The sequence below is a fragment of the Rhinatrema bivittatum genome, chromosome 1, assembly GCF_901001135.1.
Source record: "Rhinatrema bivittatum chromosome 1, aRhiBiv1.1, whole genome shotgun sequence".
NCBI classification, from domain to species: domain Eukaryota; kingdom Metazoa; phylum Chordata; class Amphibia; order Gymnophiona; family Rhinatrematidae; genus Rhinatrema; species Rhinatrema bivittatum.
This window is the reverse complement of record NC_042615.1, coordinates 622,150,853-622,173,703: the sequence shown is the minus strand read 5'-3', so window position 1 is coordinate 622,173,703 and position 22,851 is coordinate 622,150,853. Positions and strand designations below refer to the sequence as shown.

The 22,851-nt window shown below is 51.5% G+C and overlaps 1 long non-coding RNA gene and 1 other non-coding gene across 10 annotated transcripts in view; both read right to left on the bottom strand.

Annotated features, from left to right (window-relative positions):
- Window positions 1-22,609, bottom strand: part of LOC115073311 — a 69,293-nt gene extending 46,684 nt beyond the window's left edge. For 6 of the 9 annotated variants that reach the window (XR_003851978.1, XR_003851977.1, XR_003851974.1 and 3 more), the window contains exons 1-2: window positions 17,180-17,482; window positions 4,431-4,592 (exon numbers count right to left, since the gene is read on the bottom strand). This is a non-coding gene — a long non-coding RNA (uncharacterized LOC115073311). The other 3 variants (XR_003851983.1, XR_003851984.1, XR_003851981.1) reach the window with 3 other exon arrangements.
- LOC115082803 lies at window positions 16,559-16,699 on the bottom strand. Its single transcript, XR_003854292.1, has one exon. It is a non-coding gene; the product is annotated as a small nucleolar RNA SNORA13 (small nucleolar RNA).
- Window positions 22,610-22,851: the final 242 nt, after the last annotated feature.

Sequence of the window (22,851 nt, the reverse complement as noted above, 5' to 3'; positions counted from 1 at the left end):
TACTTGAGCCGTACACTGGGGAGGAAGAGTGAATACATATTCCTCTAAGATCTGGGTAGTGTTCCTGCAACTGCAGGGCGGCAAAACCCAGAGCTATGGTAGTATGACCTCCTGCATCTGAAAACCAATGTTCTCTTCCCTCCAAGGGGCTGGCTTGTAACCAGAACTTATCCTCTGAGGGCAATTGGCAAGTGCAATCATGTGGGTTAATTATCTTATCCGAAACCTCTAATATGTGTTGTAGAGTAGTAGCTACAGCTGGTATTATCTTACCCAATGGTTTCAATTCAGTGGCTGACTAAGCCAAGATAGCTTTATATTTCCCTGTACGAGATGCAGCAGGGGTCATATTCATTGGGGCTAGCAAATACTGCACATCATGGATAGTTTGCATAATCACCGTCGCGTGAGGAATATAATGGTTTAACTTTTCCCTAGCGGAAGCACATGCTACTACTCCCCTCTCGCAGGTTGTCATCCCTTTCTCAATGGGGGTGAATTTCCCTGATAAGTAAATCAAAGGTTCCATGGAATTCTGTATACCTACTGCTGACCAGGTACGATTACCAGCCATCACCCATAAATGGACTGGTTGGGTATCATTGTATGACTGCAGCATGTGGGCCTGTAAAGCTTCACACAACAGTGTTTTAAGTTCATTAATTTCCTGTTCAGTTAATGTCACTGTCCTTTCCATTTCCCTTAGTGTGGTCATACAAAAAACAAGCCTTTTCACTGAAGGCTGGTATCCAAAGTCTACAAAAGTTTAGGAGCCCCAATACTGCACGGACCTGAGTAACCTTGGTAGGAGGCATAGGTAAATTGGTAAGAGTCTTCACTAGATCACCACTAATAGAACGTACCCCATTTTCCAGATATATACCTAAAAAGGAAACTGTAGTTTGGGCTAATTTAAACTTGGCCTTATTAACCTTATTACCCCAAATCATGTAATTTCATCAGCAACATCTGTGACCATTTAATACAGCAGTCCTCATCGGTAGCCGATAACAATAAGTCATCAATGTACTGACAAACTCACACCAGGAGGGATTGTTGCTTCAAAGGTTTCGAGATCTAACCTAAGCTGTGTACTAAAGAGATAGTGGGGGCTGTCCCGGAACCCTTGTGGAAGCCTGGTCCATTGGTAACTATGGGGGCCAAATTGGAAAGAAGTGAGGGGTCTAGAAGATTCTGCTAAGGGCATGCAATAAGAAGCATTGGATAGGTCAATACATGTTTTATACAGATAAATGGGGGTGGCATGTAATAGTGTTACTGAGTTGGGAACATTCGGGTATATGGGGACAGTCAACCCATTTAATAGTCTCAAATCTTGGACTAACCTCCATCGACCATTTTTCTTTTTTACAGGATACAGAGGAGTATTAAAGGGAGAACTGCTCTGTTCAAGAAAGTTAGCCTCTACTAGGTGGGCTATTTCAGCCTGAATAGAGTCGAGAGACTCGGCTGGTAATGGGTACTGATCTTAAGACCATGGGTCGGGTTTTTTAATTGAATATGGTGTGGTGCTGCGGTCTTAGCCAATCCAAAGGCATTAGTATCTGCCTCTTTCCAGAGCTCCTGAGGTAAGCTGTGTATTACCTGCTCTCATTTGGTAGCAGAGGCGCTGGCAAGTGCCAATAACAGGGAAGGTTGGGCACAGCACGATAATTTCACCTTCAATTCAAAAAGCAAATCTCTATCCAAGTTGACTGGACAGTCCGGCACCTATATGAACTTGCAGGTAAGTACTGTATCGTGCCATTTGACAGTGCACAGTGTAGTGTAATGCATGACATTTGATGTTCCTGTAAGCCCAGTGATAGTCTGTGTCTCTGAGATTAGGGTCATATTAGGCGGTAATTGCCTTAGGAATGATACCGCTGCACCTGTATCAATCAAAAAATTAATTTGGGAATTGCCATTCAGCAAGAGTCTGGCATGTGTTTCATGTTTGTGAATTGGAATATGGATATCAGCAACTAAGAGTGGTTTGTGTTCCTCAGCAGGTTTCAACTGGCGGCATTGTGGTGGCGGAGCAAATTGGCTCGACTTCCACTGTTGGGGTTGAATTGTTGTACTGATCTATTCATTCCCCCTTTTCGGGAAAATCTAACCCTCCCGCTCCCTCTAGGGCTTGGGGCGGTATTGCCAGGATAGTGGCAATCTCTGGCAAAATGTCCCATCTGTCCGCACCGAAAGCACTGTAGATTTGGTGTGCGGCGTTGCGGAGTCGGCCAATCTGGGGTATACCTTCCTTCCTCTCATTCCCATATTTCCCTCTCTCTCTCCCAGTCCCAAGGTCCTGTACGTAAACTTCTATCTATTGGACGTCCACTTCCTCTGAATCCTCCCCTCTGATTTTGATTTATACCAGAAGACTGATAAGAACAATTCTGATCTTCTGTGTCTCTAGCTCCCTGTTCACTCGCCAATTGCTCTTCATATCCCTTAATCTGCAGTGTGCAGACCTTAGCCTGTGCTTTAACCAACTCTTCTTGTGGTTTCTCTCTAGCTTCCTCAAACCTCCGTACATGATGTAGTATATGACTTTTCATCTCCGCCCAGTGCATATCTACTAATCCCACTACAGAGAGTAATGCACTACGAAGCTTATCTGGAAGTGTCTGTAAAAACATGTGACAAAAAACTGGGAGGGAGTTAGGTTCGCTATAGGGTGCACCCATTTCCTGGTTGTAAATTTCTTGAAAAGTATGCAAGTGAGAATCAAATGTGGTGGTCTTAGGGTTCCACCGAGCTGTGGCTAATCTAGCGAAGTCCCTCTGTTTGGGGTATATATGTCATAATGCCTGCCATATGTCTTGACGGTGTGGGTTAAAAGCATCCCCGTCATAAATCTGTGTCTGCATTACTTCTTGGCGGTTACCCCATGACCACACTGCTGTTTGTTCTAACCCAGGGGTTTGGGCAAATAATGCTTTCATATCCCCAATAGCCAATTCCATTCCTATCATGTGTTTTTCCAAAGCCTGAATCCAGCTATCTGCTCCCTGGGAAAGAGGCGGCAGTTTAGAATGTATTGTATGTAGGTCTGTGAACATCCATGGGACATACACCGGGCGAGGAACACCCTCAGTGGTAGTCTTGGTGACTATAGGCAGGGCGTGCACAGTGTCCTTAGCAGTGTCTGGTACTTTAAGGAGAGGCGGCGCATACTGCCCTTCATATTTTTCCCATACTGACAAACCTTTGGTCATGTATGCTAATTTCTTGGAGGACCAACTAGGGTCGGGGTTGTCTCTTATGGCGCTCCGGGCTGTGTTCAAGTCGTTTGTAGTCAGAGATCCTTCCAGGGGATAAACTCTCATCTGTGGGCTTAAAGCGAGGGTCCATCTATGTAAAGTGTCAACCCACACAGTGACATAGAAATAAGACTGTTCCATTTTGGCAACATAATCTGCTGGGGTGTGGACAGTGGTAGTGGCTATTAGCACTGAACTAGTATCCTCATCTGCCACTAAATCTCCCTCCGGGGCGACATGGGCACAGCGCTGTGATATCCGTTCAAGTAGCTTGGTGTTAAAGATGGGTGACTCTTTGTTGGGGGTTGTCTTAGGTTTAGGTACCAGCGGGGGCTTGGGATTGGGGGTTAGTGCAGGGTCGCAGAACTCAGCATTATCCGGTCCTTCGGGCTGTGTGCCGTACCCCTCCGTTACGGAAACATCTTCTCCAAGGGGGACACAATGTAAAGTAGCCTCAACCTTAACAGTCCCGGATAAGGGTGTGCCCGTAGGTACCGGGGGGCCCATTCGGGGTTCCTTTTCGGGAGGTGCAGTGGGAATCAGATGCGAATAACCCACTGCAGTCACTATCTCCTCCAGGGGTAACGGTTTGGTATTCTGCACTAAACATCTTCGGGCATATTGTGAACTGTCCGTTGCATCATATGGGGGCGGTGTCTGTTTAGTTTCCTTGTCTAAAAATACTCGTGTCATAACAAACCAACTAAGAACTTGGACATGGTCTGCTAACTTCTTCATGTCTTTCGCATTAGACTTGCTATACCTGTTTTCCAGGAAAGTCATCAGTCACATAAGCATAGATGGGTCGAAGGAGCCCCCTGCTGGCCACACAAGGAAAGCGTCCTTCGCTGCCCACGCAACCCACTTGGTATGGCAAAGGCGTATTAACTTCTCGTTAGGCTTATGCAGAGAAATGACGCAATTCAAAGGACATGACTGACTGACCTCAACCCTTTCCTTAGGACCTAACATCCCAGACCAAACTTTCAACAAATATTAAAATTTGTTAGCCCTCCCTTATTTGGAGAGCGTAATCTTATCTGGGCGTGTCTATCACCGAATGATGTTTCCGGTGTACTTCGCCCTTCCGGAAGAAATGACGACTATCGGGATTAAGCGATGCCTCGTGGACAATCTGCTTGAAAATAAAACAGTTTAGCTTACCCCACTCGATGGCGCTCCTGGGTCGACCGTATCTGAGGGCTTGATACTTATACTCGCGACGATGCCCCGCTGGACGATCGTGTCGGAGTCCCTTGTGGAGTTTGTAGTCCAATCAGTTTGTTCAGTCAGAAGGATCCGAGTCACGGCACCAGAAATGTTTACCTGATTAATGAGGCTTCAGTTAGTTGGTGATCTAAAAGCAAGTTTTATTAGTGACAAGACAAAAGAGGAACAAAAATTTGTTCCGGAGTAGCGAGCAGTACAAGCAAGGGTGTAAGCTCCTAACCTACTCAGCGTATCTGCAGCGTGCACAGCTTTTTAATCCTTTCCTTGTGTCCAATCAGTATGCATTGTCAACTTTCCTGGGTGTGTTTTCTTCTTCCGGTTACCAATAGGACTTGTTACTCCTAATCCAATCAAATCCAGCCTTTGGGGTGTTGGCCCCTTTTCGCGAGTACACAGGATGTTCTTTGTTTCACAAGGGAGTCAGTTAAACTAGCCAGAACTGGTTTCTCAGAAGCACATTAAAATATCTGTAACAATTTCTATACATTGACAAAGTCGTATTCTTCAAACACATACAAGCCAGGGCCTTTCAGCTACTCAAGCAAAACCAACTACCGGACCAAGGAAATCACCTCAGGAAATCTCAACTGGGAGAGGGACCATTTGGTATCACTGCAGGAGAGCGGGGCATTAATTTTCTTTCCTGAATTCTCCTTCTTAAAATTGAAGCAATCCCCAGTGGGGAGATACACATCCACCATCTGCTGGAGATGCAGAATACTGGAGGGCTGAGGTCACTGACGTCAGCTTGCTCTGTCTCCATCTGCTGATAGGAGTGCATAACCCACTTGTTCTGGATTTATCTGACCGGACGCCAAAAAAAACAAAAATAATTATAACTGGCAAACACAAAACATTCCTCCAGACCTGCTACAGGAGCCAAAAGCCTCAAACTCCATCGTGAAATCTGAAAAGGCTCAAAGCTACAGACTAGACAAGAATGGGATATTCTTGCACTTCATCTCAAGTCACACACATAGCTGAAGAGAACAAAAAACTAACATTAAATTACTAAATTATCACTGAATAATCTATTCCCTGTGAACAATGGCATGTTAATGGGGCTAATATCAAGGAACCAAATTTGCTCCATCTCCTGCATCAAAGTAATCTACAGAGCTTTAGAGCTATGATCTCAGATTTGAGTATAGGTCAGGGGGTGGAAAAATCCCAGGCAACCAGACCTTCATGCTTGGCACTTGCCAGGTCATATGCCACACTGCATGTTACTGTGGCCCCGCCGGGGCAGCATTCTCTGGGAGGCAGAGATGGGAAGGAGCTTCAGTGAGGAGAGCTTGGAGAAAGCCAGGGAGAAAAGAAACAGACACATGAAATATGACAGCAAATGAAGTCAGTTTGGACAGACTGGATGGGCCCATTTCATTCCTGGTGCAATGCCACTGACTTCAGCAGTCCTCTGGCTTTTCCTTCACGACATAAGATCAACTGGCTTTATCCTATACTTTCTTGAATTCTGCTACTGTTTTTGTCTCCCTGCATCCACCTACCTATGAAGAAATGTTTTCCAATACTGCACCACGACCTATTGTTCCCGAACAGGGTTTCATAAGTCTCTGCTGGGGACCCCAGAGCTAAGTGCATTTTCAGACTATCTACAGTGAACATGCAGAGTAAATCTGCATATATGTTGGGTCCCCAATGTATGCAAGTTTCTCTCATGCATATTCATTGAGGATTTCCTCAAAACTTGACTGGCTGTGGGGTCACCAGCACAAGTTCTGGAAGCCCTGTTCTAGAGCATTCTTTTCTCTGAAAAAAGGTTCTCTTTTTATGTTACAGGAACCTTAGTTTGATTATTTTCATTTTGCTGGGGAATGTCAATGATACAAAAAAAAAAAAAAAAAAAGTCAGTGGAAAAGTCATTTTTCCTGATTTCTTTTTTTTCTCTAACATTGAAATTCACAGGCAAAATAAAAATTGAAAATGAAGGTCTCTGCCTTATTTATCTCTGATGTATTTTAATGTCCATCAAATCCCCATACTGCCCCACTTAACTATACATATTTAGGACCTTAGGTTGCACCTCACATGAGTTTTGAAGTCATCATTTTGGTAAACCTCTCTGGACTGCCTCTAGCTCAGTTATAAGTACCTGGCAAGTACCCAAAAACTAAGTCTATCCCATGCTACTGATGCTAATAATAGCAGTGGCTATTTTCTAAGTCAGTTTGATTAATAGCAGGTAATGGACTTCTCCAAGAACTTATCCAAACTTTTTTTTAAACCCAGCTACACTAACTACAGCCCCTGGCAACAAAACAAAATTCCAGAGTTTAATTGTGCACTGGAGTGAAAAAAAGAACTTTCTCCGATTAGTTTTAAAATGTGCCACATGCTAACTTCATGGAGTGCCCCCTAGTCTATTATCCGAAAGAGTAAATAACTGATTCACATTTACCCATTCTAGACCTTTCTTACTGGTTGTTCTCTCCTTAACATCCCTCTAGTTTTGACCACCACCTTATCCCATTGTTTAGGTACCTTGAGATCAGACGCAATCACTCCAAGGTCTCTGCCCAGATCGGCGCATACTAGTTATCTCACCCACACACATCCCCCACCCCTAGAGTACTGCTCTGTTGGAATTCTGTATCACTCCATGGTGAGACCGCACCTTGAATACTGCGTACAATTCTGGTCGCCGCATCTCAAAAAAGATATAATTGCGATGGAGAAGGTACAGAGAAGGGCTACCAAAATGATAAGGGGAATGGAAAAGCTCCCCTATGAGGAAAGACTAAAGAGGTTAGGACTTTTCAGCTTGGAGAAGAGACGGCTGAGGAGGGATATGAGAGAGGTATTTAAAATCATGAGAGGTCTAGAACGGGTAGATGGGAATCGGTTATTTACTCTTTCGGATAATAGAAAGACTAGGGGGCACTCCATGAAGTTAGCATGTGGCACATTTAAAACTAATCTGAGAAAGTTCTTTTTCACTCAACGCACAATTAAACTCTGGAATTTGTTGTCAGAGGATGTGGTTAGTACAGTTAGTGTAGCTGTGTTTAAAAAGGATTGGATAAGTTCTTGGAGGAGAAGTCCATTACCTGCTATTAATTGAGTTGAATTGGAAAATAGCCACTGCTATTACTAGCAACAATAGCATGGAATAGACTTAGTTTTTGGGTACTTGCCAGGTTCTTATGGCCTGGATTGGCCACTGTTGGAAACAGGATGCTGGGCTTGATGGACCCTTGGTCTGACCCAGTATGGCATGTTCTTATGACTTTCCACCGAATCTTAATTGCCCTGCATCTTTAGTAAATGACAAATGAAGATCTAAATGATCCATCCAGTCTGCCCAGCAAATTGTTCAGTATAATAACAGGATGTTATAGGAAAATTAGTTTCTTACCTGATAATTTTCATTCCTGTAGTACCAAGGATCAGTCCAGGACACCTGGTTGTGACTCCGCACCAGTAGATGGAGACAGAGCAAGACCTGTCGGACTCAGTCATATATGACAATGTGCCAGTCACAGCCCCTCAGTCTTACGCAATGTCAAAGTAGAAAACCCCAACCAGGAAAAAACTAGCTAGGAAAACCTTACTTGAATGGGGAACAAATCAAAACCCCCTCTGGAACAGAACTCCCCAACCGGGAGAGCGAAACAAACCATGAGCGGACTCTCCGTTACTTCAGCACAGCAATGCGGGCGGTATCCTGGACTGATCCTTGGTACTACAGGAACGAAAATTATCAGGTAAGAAACTAAATTTTCCTTTCCCTGTACATACCAGGATCAGTCCAGGACACCTGGGATGTACCAGAGCCAACTTACCAAGGGTGGGAAGCAGAGAGTCCCGCTCGGAGTACCCTCTCTCCAAAACCCCCGGCCTCAGCAGCCTGAACATCCAACCGGTAATGTCTAATGAATGTATGTAACGACTTCCAGGTAGCCGCCCTGCAAATCTCTTGAGGCGACACCTGCGAAGATTCCGCCCAAGACGCCGCATGAGACCGTGTCGAGTGAGCCCCGAGGCCCACGGGAACCGGTTTTCCCCGCACTAGGTACACCGAACCAATGGCCTCTTTTAGCCAACGGGCAATCGTCGTGCGGGACGCTGCGGCACCTTTCTTTGGACCAGAGAATAGAACAAACAGATGATCCGTCACCCGAAACGGATTAGTGACCTCTAGATAGCGAAGGAGGGACCTCCGCACATCAAGCTTCCTTAATTCCCTCGTTTTCGGGTCAGAGGACTCCCCGACAGCAAAAGCGGGCAGCTCAACTGTTTGGTTTAAATGAAATGCCGACACAACTTTAGGCAGAAAGGAAGGGACCGTCCGCAAGGAAACTCCCGAGTCGGAAATGTGCAAGAACGGCTCCCTACAGGACAGGGCCTGCAACTCCGAAACACGTCGCGCCGAGGAAATCGCCACCAGGAATATGGTCTTTAGCGTGAGATCTTTAATAGTCGAGCGCTTCAAAGGCTCAAACGGCACCGAGCATAAGGAGGAGAGAACCCATTTGAGGTTCCAGGAAGGGCAAGGATGACGCAATGGAGGACGGAGATGCTTTGCCCCCCAAAGAAAACAGGAGTTATCCGGGTGTAGAGCCAGGGAGGATCCCCGAACCTTACCTCGCAAACAACCAAGCGCCGCCACCTGGACTCGTAGGGAACTGCACGCTAGCCCTTTGGCAAGACCGGCCTGGAGAAATGCCAGGATATCGGGAACAGAGGCAGAAGCGGGATCTAATCCACACTTCACGCACCATTCCTCAAAAATCACCCAGACTCTGACATACGCCAGGGACGTAGACTGCTTCCTGGACCTCAACAGCGTGGCTACCACCGCGTCTTGAGTAACCTTTTCTCTTCAACCGATTCCTCTCAAAAGCCATGCCGCGAGACAAAAGTGATCCGCATCCTCCAAACAGACGGGGCCCTGGCGGAGGAGCCCCACAAATCCCAGAAGCCGAAGGAGAGTATCCACCGACAACTGAATGAGGTCTGCAAACCACGGACGCCGCGGCCACTCTGGTGCCACCAGAATCACGGTGGACGGGTGCAACTCTATGCACCGAAGAATCTTGCCTATCAGCTACGGGGGAAACACGTACAACAATACATCAGTTGGCCAGGGTAGCACCAACGCGTCGACGCCCTCGGCTCCTCTCTCGACACAGACTATAAAATCGCGGGGCCTTCGCGTTGTGCCACGTGGCCATCAGATCCATGTGAGGCACTCCCCACTTCTCGCAGATGAGGAGAAACGCCCCGTCCGCCAGCTCCCACTCCCCGGGGTCCAGGCGATGACGGCTGAGAAAATCCGCCTGGACGTTGTCGACCCCGGCAATGTGAGACGCTGCGATGTTGCTGAGATGTTGTTCTGACCAGGCCATCAAGAGCCGCGCCTCCTCCGCGACCAGCGGACTTCTTGTCCCACCTTGACGATTGATATAGGCGACAGTGGTCGCGTTGTCCAACAACACTCGGACCGCTTTCCCCCTCACCAGCGGCAGGAAGGACTGCAGTGCCAGGCGAGCCATTCTGGTCTCTAGCCGGTTGATAGACCACTGCGCTTGAGTCGCTGACCATAGGCCTTGTACCGACTTGCCTAGGCAAACTGCTCCCCAGCCGGAGAGACTGGCATCCGTGGTCACCACCGTCCAGTTGGGCACTAGCAGGGACACTCCACAGGTCAGATGATTCGAATCCAGCCACCAGTCCAGGCTGGACCTCGCGTGGAAGCGGCAGATGGAACTCTTCCGATACAGGCTTCCAGCGGGATAGTAAGGCTGATTGCAATGGTCGTAGATGGGCGAACGCCCAGGGAACCAATGCGAGCGTTGACGCCATAGAACCCAGAACCATCAGATAATCGCAGACCTGCGGTAGTCGAAGAGACAATAACCGCCTCACTTGAGACTGCAGTTTGCCCCGTTTCGTGTCGAATAAAGCTCCAAGGTACTCCAAGGACTGGGTGGGCAACAGTTGACTCTTGCTGAAGTTGACAACCCAGCCTAGAGACTGCAAGACCCTGGCCACTGCCAGATGACACTGACTTTCGGACTTTGCCCGAATCAACCAATCGTCCAAGTAAGGGTGAACCAGGAATCCTTCCCGTCGGAGTTGCGCCGCAACCACTACCATCACCTTCGTGAAAGTACGAGGGGCCGTTGCGAGACCAAAAGGGAGCGCCCGGAACTGGTAATGCCTTCCCAGGATGCAGAACCTGAGGAACCGTTGAAACGACGGCTGAATGCCCACGTGTAGGTATGCCTCCGTGAGATCCAGGGAGGCCAGGAATTCGCCTGGCCGTACCGAGGCAATTACCGATCGAATTGTCTCCATTTTGAAGTGAGGGACGCGAAGGCATCGGTTTACCCCTTTCAGATCCAAAATTGGTCTTGACGTGCCGTCTTTCTTTGGAACGATGAAGTAAATGGAGTAACAGCCCTTGCCTTGCTGATCGGCCGGGACGGGGGCAATAGCTCCCAAGCTTTCCAAGCGCCGGATGGTTCCTAGCACTGCCGCCCTCTTCTCGGGAGCCTTGCAGGGCGACACCAGAAACTTGTCTGATGGGGTGTGAGCAAAATCTAATGCGTAGCCGTGTCTTATCACGTTGAGGACCCACTGGTCCGACGTTACGCTGGCCCATTCCTCGAAAAACAACGTCAACCGCACCCAGTTTGGGATGACGGTCTGGAGCTGCCGCGAGGGATGGGCCGACCGCATCTCATTGCGAAGCTTTGGACCCCGTGCCCGACGGGGTTCCCCCTTGCCTACCGAAACGTTTCCCACGAAAGGACTGCTGCCACTGGGAGGGCCGGGAGGAAGACGACCTATAGGAGGGGCCGGTAGACCTTTGGGGATGCGACTTCCTGGGACCACGAAAGCGGGACCTGCCAGGAAACTAGGACCGCGACCTGGATCTGTCCTCAGGCAGCTTAAAAGCCCTGTTCTCCCCCAGAGAAATCATTAAATCATCCAACTCCTTGCCAAATAACAACTTTCCCTTAAACGGCAGCGCCCCGAGGTGGGCCTTGGAGGATCCATCCGCCGCCCAGTTGCGCAGCCACAGGAGGCGGCGTGCCGAGATGGCCGCCACCATGGATCTAGCCGTCGTACGCAGAAGATCGTGGAGAGCATCTGCTCCATATGCTATTGCCGCCTCCAATCGATCCGCCTGCGATGCCTCCTCCGCTGACAGATCAGCATTCGCCTGAAGGACCTGGGCCCAGGGCAGGCTAGCTCGCATAGCAAAATTGGTGCAGATGGCGGCCCGGACCCCCAGGGCTGACACTTCAAAAATCTTTTTAAGTTGCACCTCCAGCTTCCTATCCTGTATGTCCCTGAGAGCCGTAGCTCCCGTGACCGGGATCGTAGACCTCTTCGTCACCGCTGCATCCACCTTCGGGAGCCGGAGAAGCTCCAGTGCATCCTCCGGAAGCGGGTAGAGCTTGTCCATGGCCTTGCTAACCTTCAGTCCTAACTCCGGAGTATCCCATTCCCTGAATAAGATATCCGTTGACGAAAAGTGAAAAGGAAAAGCAACTGCGGGCCCCGTGAGACCTAATAGAACAGGATCCATGTTGGCTTCTTGTCGAGCGACCACCAGCGGGGCCTCTATTCCCAGTTCCTGGAGAATGGCCGGAATTAGTGGGGACAGTTCCTCCCTGCGAAACAGGCGGACCACCTTGGGGTCATCCCCCTCAGCCTGCGCACCTTTGCCCGTGCTGGGCTGGCCGGAACCATCTGCTGCCGCCCCCTCGGCCCCCCCGGAGGCTCCTCAGGGGAATCCGTGTCGACCTCCGAAGACTCGGTGTCCGATTCCTGCGGGGCGCCTCATGGAGGCCGCTTCCCTCGGGCTGGCTCCTGGGAGGATCCAGTGGTTTCTCTGGCTTTCCTTTTTCGTGGAGCGGCCTTGGGAGCTACCCCCACGGAAACTTTCCCGTAGCTGCGTCTGCGGTGCTTATATTTAAGCACTTTGGCAATAAAAGCGCAAAATCAGCCGAAAACGACCCAGAGCCCGACGAGCCCTCAGGAGTATCCCCAGGGGACCTATCTCCCCCAGGGGCGGCCCCCCCCCCCACAGGTCCCGGCTGCGGGGAAAGCGCGGGAGGCAAGCCGGAATCCCCAGCCGTTTCCCGCGCGATTTCGCGGCTGGAGCTCAAAATGGCCGCCACTCCCGCACTAAGCGGGAAGGGATCCTGGGGCCTTTCAGAGGAAGCACTACCACGCGGCGGCGATCGCATGGCCCGGGATCGGCCCCCCCGACGTGCCCCGGACGAACCCTCACCGCCCGGGACGCAGGCTGCACAGAGGCCCTCCCGCGCCGAGCCGCAGGCCCGGCAACTCGACCCCCGCGGCATGGCCCCGATCGCGATGGAAAACAAAGCAAATAAAAAAACAAATTCTAAATCAATTTGTACCCTCCGGCCAGCGGCGCCCCCCCCCCCCCGAGAAAACCCCGAGCGGCAGCGCGAAGCAACAGAGAGCCGGCCGAAAACAAAAACAAGAAATTTTTTTTTTTTTAAAGCACTTGCCGCTGTCCTCAGTCCTGGAGCCCTGTTCCAGTGGGGGTGAGTGAACTGGGCTCCCCGGTGTCACCCCCGGCGCTGCTACTCGCTCAGCCGGGTCCTCGACCCTAGCAGCGGCCTCGACCGGGGGGGGGGGATGGTCCCCTCAGAACCTCCCAACCCCCCTGGGAGGCAGAGCGGACGGGACTTCTCTCAGCAACCAAACCAAATTTGAAAAAGAAAAAACTTAACCAAAACTCAAACAACTTAACCCTGACTGACAACAAGCACTCAGGGCCGGTAGGGGCTGTGACTGCACCTGCACCATCTACTGGAGACAGAGTAAGACTGAGGGGCTGTGACTGGCACATTGTCATATATGACTGAGTCAGACAGGTCTTGCTCTGTCTCCATCTACTGGTGCGGAGTCACAACCAGGTGTCCTGGACTGATCCTGGTACGTACAGGGAATTTGGGGGGTTTTTGTTTTTTGGTTTTTTTTTTAAAGGTCACTTTTTATTTTGTCTGCTCTCTCAGAGGTGTCCACGTGGTTGTATTTTTACAGATGCTAAGATCTGCAAGCGTTTCCTTTTCATCCTTCTGCAATATTGCTTGCAAAGACAGTGAATCAGTCCCTGGGCAGATAACTGCATTCCATTGTTCACTCCTCTCTCCTCACAAGAGTGAGCTCTTGTTTACCATTACCCTCTGCTGTCTACGGAGGCAGAGGCTAGAAAAAAGGAAAGGAACAGGAATGCAAGAAAGGCTGAGGAAAATGGAAAAAAAAAAAAAAATCCCCTCCCCCCCTTTTTTCTTTTAAACTCCCTATTACCTGGAAAAGAAAAAAAGGCCACATCCCCCCCACCATCTGTAAACAAAAAAATTACTCCCCAGCTTCTAACTTTTCTAAATAAGTTTTTCCACTCCCAGGTATAGGACATGCAGGACTTATAAAATGGCTGCCACTCTGAAGTCATAAGATGGCTACCCATCCACAGGGGCTCTCTTGCTGAGAATAATGTACCTAAAGAACTTTTAGATCACAAACTGAAGCTATAGGGCAAGGTCAATGGCTGTACAATTTGTGTAGTAGGACAGAGATCCCAATAGGCCTGAGTGATACCTGCCAGGAAGGGGAAGATGGCTGAGAGACACTTAGTACTAAGTGTATCTAGCTATAATAAAGAGAACAATTGCCTGCCATCTGCATTGCTGGTATGCACATTAAGCTCCACCCCTCTCCCTCCCTGTATTTTCCAGCTTCACCCCACTCTTCAGCTCTGCCCATCTGTATGGAAATTGAGCTCTTTCTCCCTGTACTCTCCTGCTCCACCCCTCTCTCTGAATTGCCCTATCCACTGCCCAATACCACATGTGGAAATTGAGCTTCTGGTCATACTCTCCAGCTCTCTCCCCCCCTTTGAATTGTTAATCTGCTCAGTCACAGGCCGATACGGTACAGTGCGTTCTGGCGGAGCGCACTGTTAACCGGCATTTGGACGCACCTTTTCGATGCGCTATTACCCCTTACTGAATAAGGGGTAAAGCTAGCGCGTCAAACGTGCGTCCAACCCCCCCCCCCCCCGAGACTAATAGCTCCCGCAACATGCATGTTGATGGCCCTATTAGTCATTCCCGCGCGATACAGTAAGTAAAATGTGCAGCCAAGCCACACATTTTACTTTAAGAAATTAGCTCCTACCCAAAAGGTAGGCGTTAATTTCTGCCGGCACTGGGGAAGTGCACAGAAAAGCAGTAAAAACTGCTTTTCTCTGCACCCTCTGACTTAATGTCATGGCGATATTAAGTCAGAGGCCCCAAAAGTTAAAAAAAAAAAAAGTTTAAAAAAAAGTTTAAAATGGGCCTGCGGCTTGAAAACCAGATGTTCAGTTTTGCCAGCGTCCTGTTTCCAAACCTGTGGCTGTAAGCGGGTTTGAGAACAGACACCGGCAAGATTGAGCGTCAGCTGTCAAACTCGCTGACAGCTGCCGCTTCCGTCAAAAGCGTCCCTAGCGCCTCTTTTTACCGCGGGTCCTAATTTAAATAAATTAAGTTACTGAATTGCGCGCACAGGAGAGTGGCCTGTGCGCTCGCCCACGTGGTTTACTGTATCAGCCCGAGAGTGATTTAGGGTCTTGGCATTTCTCCATGGCAGGGCTCCTCTTTTGCATCTCCCCCACCCCAAGGTTGGACAATAGGGGAGCAAAAAGCCTTAAGGCACAGACCCCTAATTTCCTGTGCAGCTCAGGGGTAGATTTTGTGGCAAAAATTTTAAAATTCTGAAGTAAAACTAGCAATTGTATATTATATTATACAAATAAAAGTTTTTACAGTACAGTTAGTATATTTTATTTTAATTGGGTGAAAAAATTGATCTTAAGTATCAGCACAAGGAGGAGACCTCAGATGGGGGAAAGGAAGAGAGAGGATCAGGAATGAAATGAGGAGGCATCTGAGAAGGAAAGAGGATTAGGGATGGGGGATGGGGAGAGAAGGAGGTTCTTGAATTAAGGAAGGAGAGAGGTAGCAGGTTCCAGGATCTGGGGAATAGTTAGAAAAAAGGGGGGGGGGGGGGTAGGTTTAGGATCTGGGAGACAGAATCCAAAACCAAGGGAGTGAAGATCTAAACTGCAGGGGGGGGGGGGGGATCTCCATGCTCCACTCCTGCTCCTCCTTGCATCCCCTGTCTGTAACATCCCACTCAATATGACACTCCCAAGCTAGGTACTAATCCCTTCTCTCACACACTAAGGCTGCTGCCCCTTACCCTTGTTTCCCTCTCTATCACACACATACATATACCCCCCCCCCCCATTCATCCCCTACTTCTCTTCTCACCCTCCAATTATCTCTACTCCGTCCCTCCTTATGACTCCAAAATGATCTCCTTTTGCTGTATCTGCCGGAAGCTCTCCCCCCCCCCCTCCTCGAGGAGAGAGGCTAAACAAGAAAATGGGAGGCTGCTCTCTGCTGACAGAGAGTCAGCATCTAGGGACCTTTGTTTTCAGTTTTTATTTAATTTTGCCAGGGAATTTCAATATTGTATTAAAAAAAAAAAAAGAATCAATGGAAAAATGATTTTGTATAGTACACGGGGGCAAAAATCAATAGAAGAGTCAGTTTTCCACTGATTTCTTTTTGTTCTAACACAAATGCCCAGGCAAACAAACAAAAACTGACAATAAATGTCCCTAAGCATTGCTGAGAGGCAGCAAATCTACAGCCAACCTGCTGCCCGCCCCCGCACCCCCGGATTTTTGCCATCTTAGGCACAGGCCTAGCGACAAATGCAGGTCTGAATCCACTGGCTACTACCACATAGTACAGCTGAGCCCAGCTTGCATTCGGTACCACACATTTCAAATACACACTTCACAGTGTGTCTCGTCCTTGGACCTGCTTTTACTACTAGTTTATTAAGAAAGTGCGCTAATAAGGAGAGGGAACAGGATGTATAAATAACTGCTTTGTGCAGAAAGGAGGAACTGAGTTTTGCCAGAGACAGATTAGAAACAAATGACTTAAGCTCATGCTAAGAAACTGTCCCTGAGCTTCGCGGCTTTACCTTCACACGATTGTCTTTGCACAGCAAGCAAGGAAAAGGTACATGATCAGCACCACTCCTAGAAGCAAAGAGCTGTGCAAAAATCACTGTCTGCCTTTTCTGACACCACATTCATCGGCTGCAGTTAATGAATGGGCAACACAAAGGCAAGAGGTCACCCACACTCATCTATTATACTGTACAGTGCCAAAGAGGGGGGGGGGGGGGGAAACCCCACACACATTTAAGGCATTATTAGCCCTACCAACTAAAAGTTTTGACAGGCGTCCGAGTTTTCCCTAAATATGTTTTCATTTCTGGCCCTCTCAAGCAGTTTCTCACATAAACAATGACATTTGGCTTTCCAAGTAGAGTCAATGCTTACTTATTTTCCTCACACCAACATGTTCAATTTAAATTCAATACCACCAAATTATTCCAAACAGGAAGGGGAAATAATGATGTACACTTAGAACGTAATGATAGAACTTAATTGTAACCGGCATGGATGTACTGAAGGAAAGGCGGGAAGTCAATTTATGAAATAATTAACAAAAGGAGAGACTGTACTAGCACAAATCTAGTCCAGGCTTTGCACGTATTTTTTTTTTACTACGGAACACCCCAATACATCTGCGCTCAAAACTCACCTAGATACCGCATCCATACTCCAAAGAATTTGCAACTCGAGTCTCAGCAGAAGGCCCTGAAGCACATTGCTGATACCCATAACGAGAGGTAAAAAGATCTGTAGCAGCGCCTGCAGCTTTTACAGCTCCCTGAAGAAATCAGAGAAGAGCACATTGCAGAAAATAATGAAACAGTTCACGCCTCGATTTAAAGCTAAAACCAGTACAGCCAGAGATCATCCATTTATGCAATCCAGCAAAAGACCCAAGTCTCCTTCACCACGTGGTCTATCTCTAATCTTTCTCCTCCACGAGAGCTCCGGATATTACCTCACTTCCTCAGGACAGCCAGCGAGACGAAACTAGTGCTGCCAACCTCGTTTCTTTACCGCGAGATTGGGCTTCTTTTTGTAGTCATTCGCGGTTTTTCTTTCTGATTCCCGACTTGCTTTTAATTGGGCTATTTTGCCTGCCAGTCGCGTTGTGTTGGGCGGGACCTGTACTCTGAATCATGTTACAGTGATTGCCTGCTGATGCAACGAAGCCTGTCCATAACAAGCGCACCCTATCCCTATATTGCAGCAGAAAGCCAATCAGAGCAAAGCTGCAAGCCTTGTTGATGCACACCACACGAGGCGCACATTTCATGGGCAGACCCAGCCAGCACAGCATCGCACGTGGACGGACCTGGAAAGAGAAGGCCAACAGCAAAGGAATCTTCAGACTGTGCAGCTACAGCCAGGTATCAGGAGGGGAGGAATTAGTATGTTGGGAGGAGGGAACGAGTAGGTGGGGGCCAGAGGTGTGCTCGGAGGGGGTAGGGAGGGAGGAATGAGTATGAGGGGGCCAGAGATGTGATCGGAGGGGGGGATGAGAGTGTGGGGGCCAGAGATGTGATCGGAGGGGGGGGATGAGAGTGTGGGGGCCAGAGATGTGATCGGAGGGGGGAATGAGAGTGTGGGGGCCAGAGATGTGATCGGAGGGGGGAATGAGAGTGTGGGGGCCAGAGATGTGATCGGAGGGGGGAATGAGAGTGTGGGGGCCAGAGATGTGATCGGAGGGGGTAGGGAGAGGGGAATGAGAGTGTGGGGGCCAGAGATGTGTTTGGAGGGGGGAATGAGAGTGTGGGGGCCAGAGATGTGTTTGGAGGGGGGAATGAGAGTGTGGGGGCCAGAGATGTGATCGGAGGGGGGAATGAGAGTGTGGGGGCCAGAGATGTGATCGGAGGGCGTAGGGAGGGGGGAATGAGATGTGGGGGCCAGAGATGTGCTCGGAGGGGGGGAATGAGAGTGTGGGGGCCAGAGATGTGCTCGGAGGGGGGGGATGAGAGTGTGGGGGCCAGAGATGTGCTCGGAGGGGGGAATGAGTGTGTGAGGGGGAGATGTGCTCGGATGGGGGGATGAGAGTGTGGGGGCCAGAGATGTGCTGGGAGGGGGGGATGAGAGAGTGGGGGGCCAGAGATGTGCTCGGAGGGGGGTGGGGAGGGGGGAATGAGTGTGGGGGGGGGCCAGAGATGTGCTCGGAGGGGGGAATGAGATTGTGGGGGCCAGAGATGTGCTCGGAGGGGGGGATGAGAGAGTGGAGGCCAGAGATGTGATCGGAGGGGGTAGGGAGGGGGGAATGAGAGTGTGGGGGGCCAGAGATGTGCTCGGAGGGGGGTGGGGAGGGGGGAATGAGTGTGTGAGGGGGGGGGGGAGATGTGCTCGGATGGGGGGATGAGAGTGTGGGGGCCAAAGATGTGCTCGGAGTGGGGGATGAGAGTGTGGGGGCCAGAGATGTGCTCGGAGGGGGGGATGAGAGTGTGGGGGCCAGAGATGTGCTCGGAGGGGGGGATGAGAGAGTGGGGGCCAGAGATGTGCTCGGAGGGGGGGATGAGAGAGTGGGGGCCAGAGATGTGCTCAGAGGGGGGAATGAGTGTGTGAGGGGGAGAGATGTGGTCGGCAGGGGGGGAATGAGAGTGTGGGGGGTCAGAGATGTGCTCGGAGGGGGTAGGGGAGGGGGCAATGAGAGTGTGGGGGGCCAGAGATGAGCTCGGAGGGAGGGGGGAATGAGAGTGTGGGGGGGGGCCAGGGATGAGGGGGGGGCCAGGGATGAGGGAGGGGGGAAAAAGAGTGTGGGGGGGGGGCCAGAGATGAGCTCGGAGGGAGGGGGGAATGAGAGTGTGGGGGGGGCCAGAGATGAGCTCGGAGGGAGGGGGGAATGAGAGTGTGGGCGGGGCCAGAGATGTGCTAGGAGGGGGGAATGAGTGTGTGAGGGGGAGAGATGTGGTCGGCAGGGGGGGAATGAGAGTGTGGGGGGTCAGAGATGTGCTCGGAGGGGGTAGGGAGGGGGCAATGAGAGTGTGGGGGGCCAGAGATGAGCTCGGAGGGAGGGGGGAATGAGAGTGTGGGGGGGCCAGAGATGAGGGAGGGGGGAATGAGAGTGGGGGGGCCAGAGATGTGCTCGAGGGAGGGGGGAATGAGAGTGTGGGGGGGGGGGGCCAGAGATGTGCTCGGAGGGGGGAGGGGGGAATGAGAGTGTGGGGGGGGCCAGAGATGTGCTCGGCGGGGAGGGGGGAATGAGTGTGGGAGGGGGAGAGATGTGTGAGGAGGGGGGAATGAGTGTGTGGGGGGGGCCAGAGATGAGCTTGGAGGGAGGGGGGAATGAGAGTGTGGGGGGGGGGGCAGAGATGTGCTCGGCGGGGGGTGGGGAGGGGGGAATGAGTGTGGGGGGGCCAGAGATGTGCTCGGCGGGGGGTGGGGAGGGGGGAATGAGTGTGGGAGGGGGAAGAGATGTGTGAGGAGGGGGGAATGAGTGTGTGAGGAGCAGAGATGTGCTCGGAGGGGGGGTGGGGAAGGGGGAATGAGGGTGGGGAGGGGAGGGGGGAATGAGTGTGGGAGGGGGAGAGATGTGCTCGGAGGGGGGTGGGGAGGGAGGAATGAGTGTGGGAGGGGCGGAGATGTGCTCGGAGGGGGGAATCAGTGTGTGAGGGGGGGAGATGTGCTCGGAGGGGTGAATCAGTGTGAGGGGAGGAGATGTGCTCGGAGGGGGGTGGGGAGGGGGGGCCAGAGATGTGCTCGGAGGGGGGTGAGGAGAGGGGAATGAGAGTGTGGGGGCCAGAGATGTGCTCGGAGGGGGTAGGGAGGGGGGAATGAGTGTGTGGGGGGCCAGAGATGTGCTCGGAGGGGAGTGGGGAGAGGGGAATGAGAGTGTGAGGGCCAGAGATGTGCTCGGAGGGGGGAGGGGGGAATGAGAGTGTGGGGGCCAGAGATGTGCTCGGAGGGGGGTGGGGAGAGGGGAATGAGAGTGTGAGGGCCAGAGATGTGCTCGGAGGGGGGTGGGGAGGGAGGAATGAGTGTGGGAGGGGCGGAGATGTGCTCGGAGGGGGGAATCAGTGTGTGAGGGGGGGAGATGTGCTCGGAGGGGTGAATCAGTGTGAGGGGGGGAGATGTGCTCGGAGGGGGGTGGGGAGGGGGGGGCCAGAGATGTGCTCGGAGGGGGGAATGAGAGTGTGGGGGCCAGAGATGTGGTCCGAGGGGGTAGGGAGGGGGGAATGAGTGTGTGGGGGGCCAGAGATGTGCTCGGAGGGGAGTGGGGAGAGGGGAATGAGAGTGTGAGGGCCAGAGATGTGCTCGGAGGGGGTGGGGAGGGGGGGAATGAGAGTGTGGGGGCCAGAGATGTGCTCGGAGGGGGGGTGGGGAGAGGGGAATGAGAGTGTGAGGGCCAGAGATGTGCTCGGAGGGAGGGGGGAATGAGAGTGTGAGGGCCAGAGCTGTGGTCATAGGGAGTAGGGAGGGGGCAATGAGAGTGTGGGGGCCAGAGATGTGCTTGGAGGGGTTAGGGAGGGGGGAATGAGTATGTGAGGGCCAGAGATGTGCTCGGAGGGGGGAATGAGAGTGTGGGGGCCAGAGATGTGCTCGGAGGGGGGAATGAGAGTGTGGGGGGCCAGAGATGTGCTCGGAGTTAGTAGAGAGTGGGGAATCAGTGTGTGGGGAGCCAGAGATGGGCTCTGAGAGGTTAGGGAGGGGGGTGGGGAGAGGGGAATGAGTATGTGAGGGCATTAAATGCAATAAAAAAGTTTCAATCTCACCTGTTTTCCGCTTTTTTTGGGCTTGTTTTTTTTGGAAAAAAGTGCTTGTTCTTTCATGAAAACCTGGCAACACTGCATCAACCACCACACAGAGGAAGCCGGAAAAGTGCAGGGCAGGCACAGAATTGCATAACTTCCCTGCTTTGGTTAACTGTTATATGAAGGGGTGGGGAGGGGGGAATGAGTGTGGGAGGGGAGGAGATGTGCTCGGAGGGGGGTGGGGAGGGGGGAATTAGTGTGTGGGGGCCAGAGATGTGCTCGGAGGGGGGTGAGGAGAGGGGAATGAGAGTGTGGGGGCCAGAGATGTGCTCGGAGGGGGGTGAGGAGAGGGAAATGAGAGTGTGGGGGCCAGAGATGTGCTCGGAGGGGGGAATGAGAGTGTGGGGGCCAGAGATGTGCTCCGAGGGGGTAGGGAGGGGGGAATGAGAGTGTGGGGGCCAGAGATGTGCTCGGAGGCGGTGGGGAGGGGGGAATGAGTATGTGGGGGCAGAGATGTGCTCCGAGGGGGGAATGAGTATGTGAGGGCCAGAGATGTGCTCGGAGGGGGGTGGGGAGAGGGGAATGAGAGTGTGAGGGACAGAGATGTGCTCGGAGGGGGGTGGGGAGAGGGGAATGAGAGTGTGAGGGCCAGAGCTGTGGTCGCAGGGAGGGGGCAATGAGAGTGTGGGGGCCAGAGATGTGCTTGGAGGGGTTAGGGAGGGGGGAATGAGTATGTGAGGGGCAGAGATGTGCTCGGAGGGGGGGTGGGGAGAGGGGAATGAGTATGTGAGGGCCAGAGATGTGCTCGGAGGGGGGAATCAGTGTGTGGGGGGCCAGAGATGTGCTCGGAGGGGGGAATCAGTGTGTGGGGGGCCAGAGATGTGCTCGGAGGGGGGAATGAGTATGTGAGGGCCAGAGATGTGCTCGGAGGGGGGAGTCAGTGTGTGGGGTGCCAGAGATGAGCTCGGAGGGTGTGGGGAGAGGGGAATGAGTATGTGGGGGGGCCAGAGATGTGCTCGGAGGGGGGAATCAGTGTGTGGGGGGCCAGAGATGTGCTCGGAGGGGGGAATGAGTATGTGAGGGCCAGAGATGTGCTCGGAGGGGGGAGTCAGTGTGTGGGGTGCCAGAGATGAGCTCGGAGGGTGTGGGGAGAGGGGAATGAGTATGTGAGGGCCAGAGATGTGCTCGGAGGGGGGAATCAGTGTGTGGGGGGCCAGAGATGTGCTCGGAGTTAGTAGAGAGTGGGGAATCAGTGTGTGGGGAGCCAGAGATGGGCTCTGAGGGGTTAGGGAGGGGGGTGGGGAGAGGGGAATGAGTATGTGAGGGCATTAAATGCAATAAAAAAGTTTCAATCTCACCTGTTTTCCGCTTTTTTTGGGCTTGTTTTATTTGGAAAAAAGTGCTTGTTCTTTCATGAAAACCTGGCAGCACTGCATCAACCACCACACAGAGGAAGCCGGAAAAGTGCAGGGCAGGCACAGAATTGCATAACTTCCCTGCTTTGGTTAACTGTTATATGATCTAATACTATCATTTGCTTAACAACAAACTGAGCCCTCCATGCTTTCAACCACCACAGAAGTAGATGTCTGGTATTATACTATCTGCCTTCAGGTGGTTGATGCACATGGTATAATAAAGTTCC